The sequence below is a fragment of the Mauremys mutica genome, chromosome 7 (assembly GCF_020497125.1).
Source record: "Mauremys mutica isolate MM-2020 ecotype Southern chromosome 7, ASM2049712v1, whole genome shotgun sequence".
NCBI classification, from domain to species: domain Eukaryota; kingdom Metazoa; phylum Chordata; order Testudines; family Geoemydidae; genus Mauremys; species Mauremys mutica.
The window spans coordinates 30,580,415-30,593,867 of record NC_059078.1 but is presented as its reverse complement, the minus strand read 5'-3'; the positions used below and the strand labels follow the sequence as shown (position 1 = coordinate 30,593,867).

The 13,453-nt window shown below is 56.2% G+C and overlaps 1 protein-coding gene across 1 annotated transcript in view; it reads right to left on the bottom strand.

Moving 5' to 3' along the window:
- MACROD1 (mono-ADP ribosylhydrolase 1) overlaps positions 1-13,453 on the bottom strand; it is a 203,971-nt gene that overhangs the window by 24,625 nt on the left and 165,893 nt on the right. The gene's annotated exons all lie outside the window — the stretch shown is intronic.

Genomic DNA, 13,453 nt, shown 5'->3' with positions numbered 1-13,453 from the left:
CAGCAGGGCTTGCCCAGGGCGGGGTGTGCCGGAGAGGGGGCACGCAGGCGATATAAGGGAGAGAGGGCAGGGTGCTGCTCTGGCCGATGTCGCTGTGTGGGGACGGACAGACAGGCCGGGGCAGCGAGGGAGGAGGAGAAAGGAAGGAAAGCTGAGTAAGAGAGTGAGAGAGTGCAAAGGGGAGGGACTGAAGATGTGAGATAGAAGTGGGGGAGTGTGAATGGCAGGGAAGTGGGGATCCAGCCTGGGGCTGCAGCCCACCCCCACCCCGGGGCTTCCTGGGCATGTTGGACCTCACTCTAATCCCCCCAAATACCCCGTGCTTGTTAGCCCAGCCCATCTGGGGACTCATTATCTGAGCCAGACTTTAATTAGAGCTTGTTTACCTGTAGGCCAGGGCTCCCGGGGGGGGGGGGGGGGCCGGGGGAGAGACTGGGAAAACAACCCCGTGCCCCATACGGCTCACAGCTCTCAGCGGGAGCAGGGCAGTCAAGCAGTGAGGGGGCAGGGCTGGATCCAGGATTCCTGGGTTCTAGCAGAACCCTCTCCAAGCACCCCCCAACAGTACAGCCCCCCCTCCTTGCACTCCCCCAACAGCACAGCTCCCTCATCCCCACAGCCTGCCCCAATCCCGCCCCCGCCCTGTGTGCTCTGCAGTCCACACTATGACAGAACAAAGAGGACCATAAATGCCAAATAAATTCACGATTGATTCCCCCTGTGTCCTCCAGCGCGTCCTGCTGCCAACGCTGATCACACCAGTGCCTGAGTCAGCAGTGAGCCAGCTCCCTGCACTGGGCCTAGGCCCTGCTCCACTAGCTGCAAAACAGTGACTCAGAAGGGTTCACTGGCAACACCTGGCTACAATGGATTGCCTGGCTCTGCTCCGATCCAGGGCTCCATCTGTCTTGAGCATAATTTATCCCCAAGATGCTCTTGTGGTGCTAGATCCTAGCCTCTATGATGGCTCTAAATCCTTGTTCCTGCTGAGGTTGAAGTCTGACCTCTGGTTGTTCTAGAGCCATGTTCCTATTGTGGTTCAAGATCCTTGCCTCCATGGTGGTTCCAGATTCACGAGATGGTGTGCTAGACCCAGGTTTAAGTGGTTCTTGATGATATATTTGGTGGTTCCACAATCCTTGACCACATAGTGGTTCTAGATCAATGTATGTTGTTCTAGATAACCACATCTATCATGGCTCTAGACTTAGTAATATGATGTTATAGACTGATGTTCTTAAAGCTGCTTTAGTTAATGGCTGCTGATGTTGTTCCTATGGTGATTCTACATCCAGTTTTGTATGGTCATTCAGACCTAGACTCCAGTGACTGTTCTAGATCCTGGCTCCAATAGTAGTTACACAGCCATATGATGGTTCTCGATAATGGCCACTGTCGGGGCTAGACCTATACTCAGATCTTGACTCCTATTGCTGTTCTAGACCTATAGCAGACCTACATGCCTAGAGCGGTTCCAGACTCAGAGTCCTAGGGTGGTTCTAGACCTAAATTGCAACTGGTTCTAGACTGGAGCTGGCCTAATAGTTTTAGATACTGTAAGGGTCTGTGTGCGGGTCCCCTTATCCGGTGAGGGGTCGCTCTTTGCCTTCGGGCGCCTGGGATCCAGGCCGCCTCACTACAGGAGGCTTGAGTAGCAGTTCAGTCTGCAAAGCCCAAGCCCTAGCTTAGGGCGGGGCAGCAACAAGATGCAGGGCTCAGACCCTCAGGCAGGGCTGAGCAGCAATTCAGTTTATAAGCCCAGGCCCTAGCTCAGGGCGGGGCAGCAACAAGATGCAGGGCTCAGACCCTCAGGCGGGGCTGAGCAGCAGTTCAGGTAAGTCCAGGCTCCTAAGCCTGAGCGTTGGGGTTGAGGGGGAGACTGCCACCCGTGAGTGGGGTGGCAGGGGGGACACAGGCCCACCCACTCCACTGTGTCCCAGCCCGGGGCCCTAACAGCGGCGTGGATCCGCTGTAGTCAGTGGTGATCCTGGCCGCAACACACTGACATAGGCTCAGGGTCAGCGGCAGCCAGACTGGGGTCGGCTATCCCCGAGCCACTTCCATTCTCCCCCTCCACTGGTACCTGGGTCGTTGCGGCTTCAGCAGGGGGGTCTACCAGCATGGGCTCCTCAGGAGGTGGGTGTACCGGTGGGCTCGACTCCTCCTCGGGGTACCGAGCTTGGGGCAGGCTCGGCCAGTCCTCCTCTGGGTACCGGGTTCGGGGCAGGCTCGGCCAGTCGTCCTCTGGGTACCGGGCTAGGGGCAGGTTCGACCAGGCATCCTCTGGGTACCGGGCTCAGGGCAGGCTTGCTTCGGCAGGAGCTCAGGCACCAGCGTCTGTCTCCTCCCGCGGTTGGGCTCCAACTGAGCGCTGGGCCCGGGCTTTTGTACTTCCTGTCCCGCCCCTTGACTTCCGGGGGGCGGGGACAGGCGGCGGTGGCTCCGCCCACTGAGGCAGCTGGTCTGGCTTGTCCCTCTCAGGTGCACCGGGGAGCCAGGCCACCTCACTACAGATACCGTCTGCTCTGGGGTCTAGGCCTGAGCTGTTCTCGTGGTCCTAGGTCTGGGTTGCTCTTGTGGTTTCACACCTGCTGGCGCTGATCAGAGGACTAGTGCTGTGTAAAGCAGCTGGAGGTTTGGGTGGGGTTAGAAGGTGCTGCTCCAGTTCCCAAGTCAATCAGGCTGGATCTGCAGACAGCATACACTGGGAGAGCTCTGTTCATTCCAGTGGATCAAGCCTGATTTACACCCGTTGGAGATCTGGCCTAATTGACGCCAGTAATGGGGACTGACTAAGGCCCTTGACTGAGCATGAAATTCATCAGTGTGCAGAGGGCTCGTAACCAGGCTATGCAGCATCTAAGGCCATAGGGCCGAAGGAGTCCTGACTCCTAACCCCCCATCCTCTGTAGCCCACCAGTGTCCCCAGAGGAGCTGCACCACCGTGATAAGCAGCAACCAGACAACCAGGGCCAGCTGAGAACATTACAGCCATGCAGCTGGTGGCCCACTGGCCCTGCCCCTTCTCAGTCAGGATGCTGGCAAATCCCAATGCTGGGACGGGGGCTCCATGCTGCTGCTTCTGGGGTGCAGCACGACCCCAGGCCCTGTGCCATCTGCCCCAGCTCTGTCTCTGATCCCAAGCTCCATCTGCTTCAGGGCAGCTGGGAAACACGCCCCCCCCCGACACAACCTGCCCGTAAGGAGGAGGGGAAGATGAGCAGTGAGGTGCGGAGCTAACGGGGGCAGGAGTGAGAGTGTGTGAGGGGTGGAGCTGAGTGCGAGGGGCTGTCAGTGACAGGGCTGGGGTGTCAGTGCGTGGAAGGGGCGTGAACGAGGGGTGAGCAGACCAGGGGGGCGGGGGGTGAGTAAGCATTAGAGGGTGTGAAGGGCTGGAGGCAGCGGGATGCTGGGAGCTGGACTCTGCGTTTCAACAAGGACAAGTGCAGAGTCCTGCACTTAGGATGGAAGAATCCCATGCACTGCTATAGACTAGGGACTGAGTGGCAGCAGTTCTGCAGAAAAGGACCTGGGGTTACAGTGGACGAGAAGATGGATATGAGTCAACAGTGTGCCCTTGTTGCCAAGAAGGCTAACGGCATTTTGGGCTGTATCAAGGGATGTGATCATTCCCCTCTATTCGGCACCGGTGAGGCCTCATCTGGAGTATTGCGTCCAGTTTTGGGCCCCACACTACAAGAAGGATGTGGAAAAATTGGAAAGAGTCCAGCAGAGGGCAACAAAAATGATTAGGAGGCTGGAGCACATGACTTATGAGAAGAGGCTGAGGGAACTGAGATTGTTTAGTCTGCAGAAGAGAAGAATGAGGGGGGGATTTGATAGCTGCTTTCAACTACCTGAAAGGGGGTTCCAAAGAAGATGGATCTAGACTGTTCTCAGTGGTACCAGATGACAGAACAAGGAGTAATAGTCTCAAGTTGCAGTGGGGGAGGTTTTAGATGGATATTAGGAAAAACTTTTTCACTAGGACAGTGGTGAAGCACTGGAATGGGTTAACTAGGGAGGTGGTGGAATCTCCTTCCTTAGAGGTTTTTAAGCCCAGCTTGACAAAGCCCTGGCTGGGATGATTTAGTTGGGGATTGGTCCTGCTTTGAGCAGGGGGTTGGACTAGATGACCTCCTGAGGTCCCTTCCAACCCTGATATTCTATGATTCTATGACACGTCAGCTGGCTCCCCAGCCTGGGGCACACTGTTGAGGAGGGTACAGTTGGCCAGCACCACAGGAATCCTGCATCACATCAGTTTCCTGTCTCTTTTTCCCCTGATGCTGCCGCCACCGCGCCCTGGGACCCTTTGGGGAAAAAGGCCTGAGAAACGGGAGCCTTGTGGCAACTCAGGCTAGAACCGCTAGAGCAGCTGCAGCTTAGAACAACTCAGGCCTAGAAACATGACGTAAATCTAGCCTAAAACCGCTATGGCAAGTCACTGAGAGAGCAATGGGGTTCGCTCGGCGCTGCAGGTAACGCACCTCTCCGAGAGGCAGTAGCTAGGTTGGCACAAGAATTCTCCCACCGACCTAGCACTGTGGGGTTAGGCCAGCAGAGCTCCATCCCTCGGGGGGCGGGGATTATTCGCAGCCCTGAGACGTAGCTGTGCCCAGGTGTGTTTCCAGTGTAGACCAGCTCTTAGGCCTTGAACAACGGCAGCCACTTTGGCCTACAAGCACTAGAGCGACTCAGGCCTAGAACCAGCACAAGCAAAGTCCTGTGCTGCCAGTGGACTGGGAGAGCGGAGAGCTGATTTCACAGGCAGGCAGAAGAACTGGGAGCTGGAGTGGAGATTCGCAGCACTTCAATCTAGTTCTGGCTCTGTGATATCTCGCGAGGGACAGAGCCATAGGGCAACCGCAGGGTGTGCCGGGCCGGCTTACACAAGGCACCACTTTGCTGGAGTGCTTCCCTGCGCCAAATCTCAATGGCAGCAGGACAATGGAACGTGCCACGAGGCCAATTGGCCTCATGGGGCGGGGGGTGGAGCAATTCAGATTTTATCACCCCCCCCTTGATCCTAGGATTTAAAGATCAATCAGGAACTGGCAACTCTTAATAGATTGGGCTGTGAAGCAGAATGCTGGCTGTGCTTAGAGGGGCTGCAGTTTAGGAATGTGGAGGAGTGGGGACTAGTGGTTAGAGCAGGGGGGCTGGGCGCCAGGACTCCTGGGTTCCATAGCTGGGAAAAGAATCCAGGAATCCTAAAGGCTTAAGTGTATATTCAATGGTGCATAGTCCATTTTGCACAGGGGTGAACTGTACCCCGTTTTTTGGACAGGATCTCTGGGGTGGAATTGGAAGGAGTGGTGTGCGTGTGTCTGTGAGTGTGTGTGAGTGTGCGTGTACATGGCCCTGCCTTGCCATGGAATCCAAACCGAATTGCAAAACCAGGATTTACAAACCCTCCCGGGCAGGCCCCCTGCCTGCAGAGAGCTCATTTCCAGATGCTATTAAAAGCTGGAGGTAAACACAGCATTTGTATTAGTGCCACAGAACGGAGGCTCCTGGGGCTGCCGAGCAAACACCACGGGGGCTGGATTCTGCGCTTGTGGACGCTGGTGTAAATCCAGGGCGACAGCACTGCCATCAGCAGCATCGCTCCTGATTTACACCATCGGAGACAAGGGAGAATCAGGCCCCGAAGTATGACTCCTCCTTCACACTGTAGAGAGAGGAGAATCCAGACACTCCTGATTTACACCAGGGTGGGAGGAGGATCAGTCCTGTCTGTGGCAGGCCAGTGATCACAACCCATCCTCCCCAAACTATTCATTCCCCTTCAAAGGGGGGAATGACGCTGTGTGTTTTCTGAAGATGGCAGGGCTGTTTCCCTGCGAAGGTGTTAGAAAGACATTCTCACCGCAGGGCTGGGGCTGTCCAAGGACTTCCCAGACCAGTCCACCCCATCACATGCTGCACAAAAGTGTCACAGCTACATCCTCCGACAGTGCAAACTGCTGGTGAGTTCAATGGAACTGATTCCACTGGGGATCTGGCCCCAGTGACTCCACCAGAGCTCTGGCTGATTCCCACCAGCTGGGGATCAATGCTCCCATGCTCACCATGGCACTGATGCGTCGTGCCAGACAGGTGGGGGCTGCGGAGATTATCTGGGGATTTTTTTCCCCTGAAGTAAATTATTAATGGGCAGGATGTTTGCTCATTTGTTTAGCATAAAGCGACATCTTCCCCCCCTTGATTTTAAATTTTATTTTATTATGGCATAAATTTCAATATTTAATCTCCCCTTCATGAATATTACAAGACCCTAAATATTTCCTAACCGATTGCTAAAATGCCTTTTATGAAATCAGTCCCGCCGGAGCCGTCAAAAAGATGCGAGCGTTTAAAATTCCTTACGACTGGGATGGGGATAGACTGGGAGCTGGGGGGTTATTTATTAGCAGGGCTGAGTAACCCAGCCTGCTCTCCACTTCACCTGATGCTCTGTGTGTTACCATAGCACCAACCGAGGTCGGGGCCCCGTTGTGCCAGGTGCTGCTCAGACCTCAGCTGAGACCAGGGCTCCATTCTGCCAGGTGCTGAACAAGCAGAGTCCCAGCCCTAAAGAACTAGCCAGACAAAGGGTGGGAGGGGAAACAAAGGGTAAGTCTCCCCTTCAGCGGCCCCAGCTCCAGCAGTGTGGACACTATGTACACCGATGGGAGGGGTTCTCCGGTCCCTGAAGGAAATCCACCTCTCTGAGAGGCGGTAGCACAGCGACCTAGCGCTGAGGACACCGGGGGTTAGGCTGTAGGGGGATTGTTCACACCACTGAGAGGTGAGCTCCCCTTGCAGGCCGGCCCAAGGTACAGCGAGGGGAAAGGACCTGCACACGGTCACTTGCCAGTGGCAGAGCTAAGAACTGAACCCTGGTGCCCTGAGTCTCTGACTGGCACCCTAGTCACTAGGTCGCACTGCCACTCACACCCATGCACACAGGTATGGAATACACACTGACACTTGCATGTCAATACACGTATACTTGTGCACACACTGCCAGCTCTACTCACATGTGCTAATTTGCACGGGCATGTGCGCTTGCGCTCACATGCCATGTGCACATACACTCATGCACACCTTTACTCACATGCCCAGCAGAGCACACGTGCAAGTGAACACACACATACGCACCTCTCAAAGGGTGCATGAACTCATATATGCTCACATGCACACATACGCATTCACACACATGTACATGTGAGCACATACAAAATATGTGTCTACTGCACATACATCTTCAGGAGCACACACACTCACACAAAGTGTGCACGCTCCCCACATACTCACATGGGCACACACACAAGTGTGCAGGCACACACACATGCTCACAGCCCCACATTCCTCCTCCCAGGCCCGTGGGCACACTCATACAGATAACTCAGTCATAGTGAATTTGATGGGAGCATGTCACATCCACACATGCTCACTCCACACCCACCCACCCCGCTACACACTCCTCCATTCAACCACATGCACACTCCTCCCCTCCCCCAAACACACTCCTCCACAAGCCACAAGCCAAACAACCAAACCCTCCCATTTCTCGGGCTCCAAAGAGGGAAGAAACCTGCCCCTCACATCCCCTCTCTCCTCATCCCCGAGGAACGAGAAGCCCTGGTGGCTAGTGACTCAAAGGAGCCCACCTGGGCCGGCAGCCCTGGGGTGTCACTCAGCAGGAGGGTGACCAGACAGCAAGTGTGAAAAATCGGGACAGGGGGTGGGGGGTAATAGGAGCCTATATAAGAAAAAGACCCAAAAATCGGGACTGTCCCTATAAAATCAGGACATCTGGTCACCCTACTCAGCAGAGTTAAATGCAAAGCCCTGTGCTCCATCACCCCCCTATCCCCACCCAACCACCCAGCCGGCAAGCAGAGAGCATAGCAGCTAATGGAAGGGGGGGCTGGCCCGGGCAGGCTCCAGCCACAGCCCCATCAATTTGGCCAGTGAAGCTCCCCCCCGCGCTTCCCCCACTTTTGTTTGTTTAGTTAAGGAAATGGCTCCTAAGTGCAGGGCTTGCAGCTTGCAGGCCATGAATCATCCCGCCAGCCTGCCCAGCGAAATCCCGCCTGCCCGCCCTGACAAATCAATACCCTGCTGGGCAGGAGCGGGGCTGCAGAGCCCTGACTGGCCTAGCCTCCCGGCCTCCCCATAAGCCCCCATGCCAAGCTTCGCCTAGCGGGCAACACGGGAGACCGGCTGGGGGCGTCTCTCGCCAGCTGGGCCTGGGTGGGTGGGGATGATGCAGAGACTGGCTTGGCCCAAGGTGTGGGGAGGGGTGGCGACACTAGATTGTCTATGGGGCAGAGAACCCGTCCCCAACTCCCCTTGCTTTGCTCTGTGCGAGCTGCAGTAACAGCCCCTGGGCTCCTTCTCAAACCCTCCCATTGGTTCAGGCAGGGCTCAGACACGCCGGCCTAGAATGGGCAACACTGCAGGGTTCCCCACTCAGGGGGGCAGCCAAAGACAGCAGCAACTTGCCTAAGGGGACACAGCCAGTGGGAGAAAAATGGAAACCAGGAGTCCTGCTCTACTCCCCCCGTCCCAGAGCTGGGGATGGAACCCAGGTGTCCTGACTCCCGGCCCTCTCTGCTCTAACCCACTAGACCCCGCTCCCCTCCCAGAGCTGGGGATGGAACCCAGGTGTCCTGACTCCCAGCCCTCTCTGCTCTAACCCACTAGACCCCGCTCCCCTCCCAGAGCTGGGTTAGAACCCAGGTGTCCTGACTCCCCCTTTTGAGCACAGCGGCTCTCTTCCGTCACGCCCCTGCACAAACGCGCAGCGCGCACGTGAGAGTGGGCAGGGAAAACGGATCAGCAGCTGTTTCGAATCTGCTATTCCCAGTTCATTATGGGGAGCCATCCCTCCCCTCAATGGACATTTGAAAGCACTGAGCGTCCATTATGTACACATGAGGCGCCATTCATCACTCACGCTCGTTGCCTTGATCCCAGCTCTGTGACAGCCCCGTGCCAGCCGTCCGGCCCCAACTCCCGGCACACACAGACAGGCGCATTCATTACAGTCCAGAGCTGCTGGAGGCAGAAACCTGGACTAGTCAGAGCAACACCTGGCTGAGCTGAACTTAGCCATCATGTCTCGCAATGGAGGGGCGGGAGTACGCTGTGGATTGGGCTGAGGGGGCAATGCTAAGACCTGCTGGCCCCTGGGAGGGTCACTGAGGCTGGCTCGGTGCAAGGGGAAGTGACTCCCAGAATGAGCAACGCTGGAAGGATTTCCCACCGGAATTCCAACTTGCAATTTGCTGCTCTAACCACTAGATCCCACTCCTTTCCCAACCTCCAACCACCCAGCTGGCAAGCAGAGAGCATAGCAGCTAATGGAAGGGGGAGCTGGCCCGGGCAGGCTCCAGCCACAGCCCCATCAATTTGGTCAGTGAAGCTCCCAACCTCCAACCCACTCCCATAGTGGGGGATAGAACCTACGGGTACATCTACATAGCAGTTAGACACCTGCGGCTGGCCTGGATCAACTGACTCGGACTTGTGGGGCCACGGGGCTGTGAAATAGCTGTGTTGATGTTTGGGACCCTGCTTTAACCACTAGACCCCACTCCCCTCCTGCAGCAGGGCACAGAATCTAGGTGGTCTGACTAACCATCAGACCCTCAGAGCAGTTTGAAACTCACCCATCCCACTCTCCACTCCCCGACCTGAAGAGAGAAAATCCCACCCATGACTAGCGCAAAGACAGTGTGGGGGCAGAGAGGCAGGCGTGGCTGGATCATGCTGTGCTCTGGCTATTCCCTGCTTCCCAAGACTGGTGGCGGTTGGGAAGCATGTAGGACTCCGACCATAGTGATGGGGCTGGGCTGAGCTTCTCTGGCCTGTCGTTTACAGCAGGACAAAGCATAAAGGCAGCGCAGTCTAACACTTAGGGCACTGGGCTGGGATCCAGGACTCTGGGGTTCTATTCCTGCCTCTCCTGCATGACCTCAGACGAGGCCCTTCCCCTCGTTGCAACTGAGTCCCCCTATGCTTTGTCTAGTTAGATGCTGAGTGAGCTCTTCAGGCCGGGACTGTCTCTCGTTGTGTGTCTGTGCAGTGCCCAGCCCAGCAGGGCCTCATCTCAGTCAGAGTCTGTGCAGAACCAGCGCAATAAGGACCCTGATCTCAGCTGAGGTCTGTGCAGCACCCAGCACAAGGGGGCCCTGATCTCAGCCGGGGTCTGTGCAGCATCCAGCACAAGGGGGCCCTGATCTCAGCCGGGGTCTGTGCAGCATCCAGCAAAATCAGGCCCTGATCTCGGTCAGGGTCTGTGCAGCGTCCAGCACAAGGGGGCCCTGATCTCAGTTGGGGTCTGTGCAGCGCCTGGCACAATGGGGCCCTGATCTCAGTCGGGGTCTGTGCAGGACCATGGTGCAAGGGGGCCCTGATCTCAGTCGGCATCTGTGCAGGACCTGGCACAAGGGGACTGTTATCTCATGTGCTGCTGGAATAATAAGATCAGACACTGCTTCCTTCTGACTGGGTGTAGTTCTTGTCCTTTTTACACTGGCATAAATGGCAGCACAAAGGACGGGATGACAGAGAATTAAGCTGGGGTTGAAATAAGTCTGTCTTTCACCCCTGCCTTTGCACAACAGTGGGGTGACCCCAGAGTGGATCCCAAACATCCCCGTCCCTGGGATCCCGACATCCAAGCAATGTAATCTATGACAGCACAGAGGTCCCAGTAACGATACTAATCCTGAGCTCTTCTACAGCCCTTTCCTTCACAGACGTCAAAGCACATAAATGTCTTTACCCCATTCTACAGCTGGAGAAACCAAGGCCCAGAGCGGTGACGTGACATGGCCCAGGTCACCCAGAAGGCCAGTGGCAGCTCCAAGAATAGAACCCAGGTGTCCGGAGTCCCACTCTAGTGCTCCATTCAATCAGCTGCACTGCCTCCTAACCAAAATGATTAACTTAAAAGTGACCAAATGAATTACTTGCCTCCCCACCACACTGTGGGGATCAGTGCTAGGAGGAGCCTTTAAAAAGTAAAATGCCCCCTGGATTACTGAGTGAAGCAGCGCTGGTGGCAGGTTACATAGACGCTCCTGCAGTGAGCCTGGGTTTACAATGGTGCCAGTGGTGCCATGGAGCCAGGCCCATGCTCTGAAGGAGCCCCAGCCTGCTCCACTTGCACTGCACCCCAAGACCCCGCTGGCTCCCCCCGCCCACCACTTGCTCCTCTCGGCCTGCCTGCCAGCTGGCCAAGGGCTCCTCTCTGCCCCCTGGTCCCACCCCCCGCTCCTCTCTGCCCCCTGGCCAGACCCCAGTGCACCGCTGGCTCCGGGCAGTCTCTGCTTCCCACCACCTGTGGGGCCCCACCTGTCTCCCCGGAGCTGAGCCGCCTGGGACTGGTGCAGAAGCCTGGCCAGTCTCAGCCAGTGGGGAGGGATGTTGTGGTGGGGCTTGACTGGGCCCCTCCAGGCAGGTGGGTCCTGAGGGAGTCCGGCCAGGGCAGGCCCTGGCCTGGCTGATAGCGCCACTCCCGAGGGGCCGGAGCAATTCCCGGCCCTGGGACCAGCCCTGGCTGTACTGCCGGCTCAGCCCGGCAGACTCAGTCACCTCCCAGCAGTGCCGGTGAGTGCGGCCGGGAGGCAGGGCGTGGGGGAGTGGGTCTCTGGAGGGCCTGGGGTGGTGCTGGGCTGTGACGAGGTGGGGAAGATGTGTGTGTTGGGGCACAAGGGAGTGGGGGATCTGTGTGGGGTGCAGGGCAGTTGTGGTGGGGCTGTAGGCAGTGGGGTACTGGGCAGGGATGGTGTGCAGGGAGCTGTGCATTTGTGGCAGGGTCTACGGGGGGCACTGGGCGTAGCGGGTCCGGGGGGCCTCTGGCCATAGGGAGTTGGGGGAGGTGTGGGCCTGCCCCCGAGGGGAAGGGGCATGCTGGCAGCACAGGGCCAGGCGAGCCAGTGTGTAAATAGTAAATAGTGCCCTCGCACTGGGCTGGGCCATGCCCCATTGCCCCGGCTGGCCCCTGGCTCTGGGGACCGACTCCCCTGCGCCATGCACCATTGCCTCCATGGGGGGCCACAAATATGTTTGGAGCCGGACCCACAAAAGGTTAATCCGGCCCTGCCTGTGGGGGGTTGCATGAAAGAGGCAGGCCACAAGCAATCTCAACTCCCCCTCCCCGGGTAGCTAAAGGATTAGCTCCCAAGGTTCCTGTGCTGTTTATTAATCAGGCTCCACAAAAGTTGAGCCCTGTTGCTGTCCATGCTAATCCAAGCCGAATGATTTTCAAATCCATTGCGAAACCAATAATGGCGTAAGCGGGTTTACTGCTGATTGAGAGATAGGGCTCCCGCGCCACCAGAGTGAGAGGGATCAAGGGAAGCTCCAGTTATGAAAAAAGGGGAAAAGCTGCTGCCTAAATAAATATTTAAACCCCGAGATAATCCCATAAAACTCAGCAAACACTCCCCCATCCCTGCAGCTCTGCCCCTCCAGGCTGGCGGGATTGGCAGAGGCTTGCTACACTCAGTGGATGGTTGCCCATAACATGGATTCTGAGTTGCCAGCTGCTGTAGTTTTTATCATGATGTTTGACATTTTCCCAAATTCCCCCTTGCCCCCCGGCGGCCAGAATTACATGAGAATCTCAGTGATTAATAAATAAATACTCAATAATGTTAATCAGGTCTTTTCTCTATGGACAATCACAGACCTGGTTTAAGCCAATACCAAGCACCCTTCTTCTGGGCTACAAGGAAGGAGCAATTAAGCTCTTTTTATGTAGTGATAGCTGGAAGCCACTGCCCAAGGCCAAATGGCAAAGTCTGAGGAAGAACTAACATAAGGAGAATTAGGCCTGGTCTACACTTAAAAATTAGTTCAACATAGCTACAGCACTTAGGGGTGTGAAAAATTCACACTCCGGAGCACTGTAGTTAAGCTAACTTAACCCCGAGTTTAGACATGGCTAAGTGATGGAAGAATTCTTCTGTCATTCTAGCTACCACAGCTCGTGGAGGTGGATTACCAATCTTGACGGAAAAACCTGTTCCATCTCTTTTGGAAGCGTCTACACTACGGCACTTCAGCGGCATAGCTGCAGTGCCATAGCTGTGCTGTTGTAGCGGCATAGGGTAGACATGGTCTCAGACTGGTTACAGGGGCTACGGGATTGTTCAACAAGGTGTGTGTGTGGCAGAGAGGCAGAGAGCAGGAGAAGCAATTGTGAGTGTGGCTCTGAGAGGGAGCAGAGGGAAGGAGCTCCTTGGGCACCGAGCTGGTCAGAAATTTTCCAGTGGAAAAAAACATTTTGTGGAAAAGACAGATCTTCTGAGGGAACACACGCAGGTTTAAAGACTTGCCTGGTTTCTGGCCAGCTCACCCACCTGGCTCCTCAGCAGCCTGCCTTGGGGGCAGGATCCCTGGGCTTCCATGGGTACTGGCTCCAGGGCAGCCTGCCATGCCTAGGGAG